Consider the following 6,065-nt stretch of genomic DNA (forward strand, 5'->3'; position numbering starts at 1 on the left):
GCAGCTGGAGGTTTTAGAAGCACAAAGGGCAGAGACGTGCTCTGACCTGGAGGCAGGACTAGGGGCACTGCGGAGGGGCGCACAACCCAGCCTGCTGCAGTTTATAGCAGCACGGACAGAAACGGAGACAGTGTGGCCTGAAGAGCTCACTGAAGAAGAGACTGTGATCTCTGCTCTGAGGCAGAGGATTGGAAATGGTCTTTTCTGCTCTGACTTGTGGAAGAGATGTGGAAAGCCACCAGAGAACAAAAGCCCACAAAACTGATTCCCACTGAGCCCATCCCCCAACACAGGGGGGCAGGGCAACTCCGCCCAAACAGGGTTGCCTGAGTAACAGTGCGGCAGGCCCCTCCCCTAGAAGACAGGCTGGGAAAACAAGAGGCCAGCCATCCTAAGGTCCCAAGAAAACAGGTGCATCTTGCTTGGGTCAATAATTTGGACTCTATACATTCCCTCAAACACCCGTCAACAGAATGACTAGGAGGAGGAACCCCCAAAATAGAAAAGACTCAGAGATCATGACTTATGCTGCAGATTTACAAATGGATACAGATATAACCAAGATATTGGAGATGGAATTCAGGCTAGCAATTGTGAAGACAGTGGCTAGAATGGAGAAATCAATTAATGGCAACATAGAGTCTCTAAGGGCAGAAATGAAAGCTGAATTGGCAGAACTTAAAAATGCTACCAATGAGATCCAATCCAATCTAGATAATCTAACAGCTAGGGTAAGTGAGGCAGAAGAATGAATAAGCGACCTGGAAGACAATATAATAGATAAAAAGGGAAAAGAGGAGGCCAGGGAAAAACAACTCAGAATCCATGAAAATAGAATCAGAGAAATGAGTGACACCATGAAGCATTCCAATGTCAGAATAATTGGAATCCTGGAGGGAGTGGAGGGAGAGAGAGGACTAGAAGATGTATTTGAGCAAATCATAGCTGGGAACTTCCCTAATCTGAAGAATGAAACAAACATTCGCATCCTAGAGGTAGAGAGGACCCCTCCCAAGATCAAGGAAAACAGGCCAACACCCCGGCACGTAATAGTAAAACTTGCAAATCTTAGAATCAAGGAGACCATCTTAAGGGCAGTTAGGGGGAAGGGGTTCCTTACATACAGAGGGAGGAACATCAGAATAATGTCAGACCTATCCACAGGGACCTGGCAAGCCAGAAAGGCCTGGCAAGACATATTCAGGATACTAAACGAGAAGAACATGCAGCCAAGAATACTTTATCTGGCAAGGCTGTCATTTAGAATGGAAGGAGAGATGCAGAACTTCCACGACTGGCAGAAACTGAAAGAATATGTGACCACTAAGCTGGCCCTGCAAGATATATTAAGGGGGGTTCTATAAAAGGAGAAAGCCCCCAAGAGTGATATACAACAGAAATTTACAGGGACAATCTATAAAAACAATGTCTTCACAGGCAACATGATGACAATTAATTCATATTTTTCAATAATCACTCTCAATGTGAATGGCCTAAATGCTCCCATAAAACGGCACAGGGTTGCAGATTGGATAAAAATACAGGACCCATCTATATGCTGCCTACAAGCTCATTTTGAACCTAAAGTTACATCCAGACTGAAAGTGAAGGGATGGAGATCCATCTTCCATGCCAGCACACCTCAAAAGAAAGCTGGGGTAGCAATTCTTAGACAAATTAGATTTTAAACTAAAGTCTGTAATTAGAGACACAGAAGGACACTATATCATTTTTAAAGGGTCTATCCAACAAGATCTAACAATTGTAAACATCTATGCCTCCAACATGGGAGCAGCCATCTACATAAGCCAACTGTTAACCAAAATAAAGAGTCATACTGATAACAATATGTTAATTGTAGGAGACCTCAATACTCCACTCTCAGCAATAGACAGATCATCTAAGCAGAAAATCAACAAGGAAAGAAGAGCTTTGAATGATACACTGGACCAGATGGACCTCATAGATATTTACAGAACATTCCACTCTAAAACAATAGAATACTTATTCTTCTTGAGTGCACATGGAACTTTCTCCAGAATAGACCACATACTGGGTCACAGATCAGGTCTCAACCAATAGCAAAAGACTGAGATTATTCCCTGCATATTCTCAGACACAGTGCTTTAAAACTGGAACTCGATCACAAGAAAAAGTTTGGCAGAAATTCAAACACTTGGAAGCTAAAGACCACTCTGCTCAAGAATGTTTGGGTCAACCAGGAAATCAAAGAACTTACACAATTCATGGAAATCAATGAGAACGAAAACACATTGGTCCAAAACCTATGGGATACTGCAAAGGCAGTCCTAAGGGGGAAATACATAGCCGTCCAAGCCTCACTCAAAAAAATAGAAAAATCCCGAATTCACCAACTAACTCTACACCTTAAAGAACTAGAGAAAAAGCAACAAACGATGCCTAAGCCACACATTAGAAGAGAAATAATTAAAATTAGAGCAGAGATCAATGAATTAAAAACCAGAAACACAGTAGATCAGATCAATGAAACTAGAAACTGGTTCTTTGAAAGAATTAATAAGATCGATAAACCACTGGCCAGACTTATCCAAAAGAAAAGAGAAAGGACCCAAATTATGAATGAAAGGGGAGAGATCATGACTAACACCAAGGAAATAGAAACAATTATTAGAAATTATTATCAACAACTATATGCCAATAAACTGAGCAATCTGGATGAAATGGAGGCCTTCCTGGAAACCTATAAGCTGCCAAGACTGAAACAGGAAGAAATTGACAACCTGAATAGGCCAATAACCAGTAACGAGATTGAAGCAGTGATCAAAAACTTCCCAAAAAACAAGAGTCCAGGGCCTGCTGGATTCCCTGGGGAATTCTACCAAACATTCAAGGAAGAAATAATACCTATTCTACTGAAGCTGTTTCAAAAAATAGAAACAGAAGGAAAACTTCCTAACTCATTCTATGAGGCCAGCATTACCTTAATCCCCAAACCAGGCAAAGACCCCATCAAAAAGGAGAATTCAGACCAATATCCCTGATGAATATGGATTCCAAAATCCTCAACAAAATCCTAGCTAATAGGATCCAACAATACATTAAAAGGATCATCCACCACAACCAAGTGGGATTTATCCCCGGGATGCAAGGGTGGTTCAACATTTGCAAATCAATCAATGTGATAGAACACATTAATAAGGGGAGGGAGAAGAACCATATGGTCCTCTCAATTGATGCAGAAAAAGCATTTGACAAAATACAACATCCTTTCCTGATTAAAACTCTTAGAGTATAGGGATAGAGGGAACATTCCTCAAGTTCATAAAATCCATCTATGAAAAACCCACAGCGAATATCGTCCTCAATGGGGAAAAGCTGAGAGCCTTTCCCTTAAGATCAGAAACATGTCAAGGATGCCCACTCTCGTCACTATTGTTCAACAAAGTATTAGCAACAGCAGTCAGACAACAAAAAGAAAAGGTATTCAAATTGCCAAAGAAGAAGTCAAACTCTCTCTTTTCGCAGACGACATGATACTTTATGGGGAAAACCCAAAAGACCACCCCCAAATTACTAGAACTCACACAGCAATTCAGTAATGTGGCAGGATACAAAATCAACGCACAGAAATCAGTTGCTTTCTTATACACTAACAATGCAACTGTAGAAAGAGAAATTAGAGAAACGATTCCATTTACAATAGCACCAAAAACCATAAGATACCTCGGAATAAACCTAACCAAAGAGGTAAAGGATCTATACTCTAGGAACTACAGAACACTCATGAAAGAAATTGAAGAAGACACAAAAAGATGGAAAAATATTCCATGCGCATGGATCGGAAGAATAAACATTGTTAAAATGTCTATGCTACCCAGAGCAATCTATACCTTCAATGTCATCCCGATCAAAATTCCAATGACATTTTTCGAAGTGCTGGAACAAACAATCCTAAAATTTATATGGAATCAGAAAAGACCCTGAGTTGCCAAGAAAATGTTGAAAAAGAAAAACAAAGCTGGGGGCATCACGTTGCCCGATTTCAAGCTATATTACAAAGCTGTGATCACCAAGACAGCATGGTACTGGCACAAAAACAGACATATAGACCAATGGAACAGAATAGAGAACCCAGATATGGACCCTCAACTCTATGGTCAAATAATCTTTGACAAAGCAGGAAAAAACATGCAATGGAAAAAAGACAGTCTCTTCAATAAATGGTGCTGGGAAAATTGGACAGCCACATGCAGAAGAATGAAACTCGACCATTCTCCAACATCATTCACAAAGATAAACTCAAAGTGGATGAAAGACCTCAATGTGAGACAGGAATCCATCAAAATCCTAGAGGAGAATCTAGGCAGTAACCTCTTTGACATCGCCCACAGCAACTTCTTTCAAGATACATCTCCAAAAGCTAGTGAAACAAAAGCAAAAATGAACTTTTGGGACTTCATCAAGATAAAAAGCTTCTGCACAGCAAAGGAAACAGTCAACAAAACAAATAGGCAATCCACAGAATGGGAGAAGATATTTGCAAATGACACTACAGATAAAGGGCTGGGTATCCAAGATCTATAAAGAACTTCTCAAACTCAACAGCCAAAAAACAAATAATCAAGTCAAAAAGTGGGCAGAAGATATGAAAAGACACTTCTCTGAAGAAGACATACAAATGGCTAACAGACACATGAAAAAATGTTCATCATCATTAGCCATCAGGGAAATTCAAATCAAAACCACATTGAGATACCACCTTACACCAGTTAGAATGGCAAAAATGGACAGGGAAAGAAAACAACAAATGTTGGAGAGATTGTGGAGAAAGGGGAACCCTCTTACACTGTTCGGGGGAATGCAAGTTGGTACAGCCACTTTGGAAAACAGTGTGGAGGTTACTCAAAAATTTAAAAATAGAGCTACCCTATGACCCAGCAATTGCACTCCTGGGTATTCACCCCCAAAGACACAGATGTAGTGAAAAGAAGGGCCATATGCACCCCGATGTTCATAGCAGCAATGTCCGCAATAGCCAAACTGTGGAAAGAGTCAAGATGCCCTTCAACAGATGAATGGATAAAGAAGATGTGGTCCAGATATACAATGGAATATTACTCAGCCATCAGAAAGGATGAATACCCAACTTTTACACCAACATGGATGGGACTGGAGGAGATTATGCTAAGTAAAATAAGTCAAGCAGAGAAATTCAATTATCATATGGTTTCACTTATTTGTGGAACATAAGGAACAGCATGGAGGACATTAGGAGAAGGAAGGGAAAAATGAAGTGGGGGGAATCGGAGGGAGAGATGAACCATGAGAGACTATGGACTCCGAGAAACAAACAGGGTTTAGAGGGGAGGGGGGTGGGGGCATGGAATAGCCCGGTGATGGGTATTAAAGAGGGCACGCACTGCACGGAGCACTGGGTGTTATACAAAAACAATGGATCGTGGATCACTACATCAAAAACTAATGATGTATTGTATGGTGACTAACATAACATAATAAAATAAAAAAAAAAAGAATCTAGTGCCATTTATATGGTAGTATCCACTATAGTACTATTATGAGGACAAAGCTTACTTTCTTGCGTGTCATCCTTGCGCAGGGGCCATGCTAATCTTCTCTGTATCGTTCCAATTTTAGTATATGTGCTGCCGAAGCGAGCACCAAAGCTTACTTTCTTGAGGAAACATTGCAAAATAGTGGTTTAGAAGAAAAGTAGAATGTAAACTAAATGAAGCAAATCCATTACACAATTTTAAGGATCATTAACATTTGATTCAGAAAAATCCTTTTCTTTATAGCACATCATATATTTTATATTTTATGTAAACATGCTCTTAAACAATGCTATTAAGAGATGGCTGCATTTCTCTTCTGCTCTTCCATATTCATTTTGCAAGAAGCAGTATCTAAATCTCAACTGGCTAGGCAATGCTTCTTATACTCCTTTGGCATTAGCATCTTTGATATTACCCAGAGATATCAGGGTAAACTTTCTCACCATTAGGGAGCTATAAAATCTTTAAATCATTGCAAGAAATTTTAGGTTATTTTGTAGTAAAATTAAA

At 39.9% G+C, this 6,065-nt stretch overlaps 1 non-coding gene across 1 annotated transcript; it reads right to left on the reverse strand.

Annotated features, from left to right (window-relative positions):
- Positions 1-5,554: 5,554 nt before the first annotated feature.
- Positions 5,555-5,661, reverse strand: LOC112824693 (U6 spliceosomal RNA). Its single transcript, XR_003208496.1, has one exon. It is a non-coding gene; the product is annotated as a U6 spliceosomal RNA (small nuclear RNA).
- Positions 5,662-6,065: the final 404 nt, after the last annotated feature.

Source organism: Callorhinus ursinus, unplaced genomic scaffold (genome assembly GCF_003265705.2).
Source record: "Callorhinus ursinus isolate GAN/ISIS: 27379988/994484 unplaced genomic scaffold, GSC_fseal_2.0 scaffold9, whole genome shotgun sequence".
In the NCBI taxonomy this organism is placed as follows: domain Eukaryota; kingdom Metazoa; phylum Chordata; class Mammalia; order Carnivora; family Otariidae; genus Callorhinus; species Callorhinus ursinus.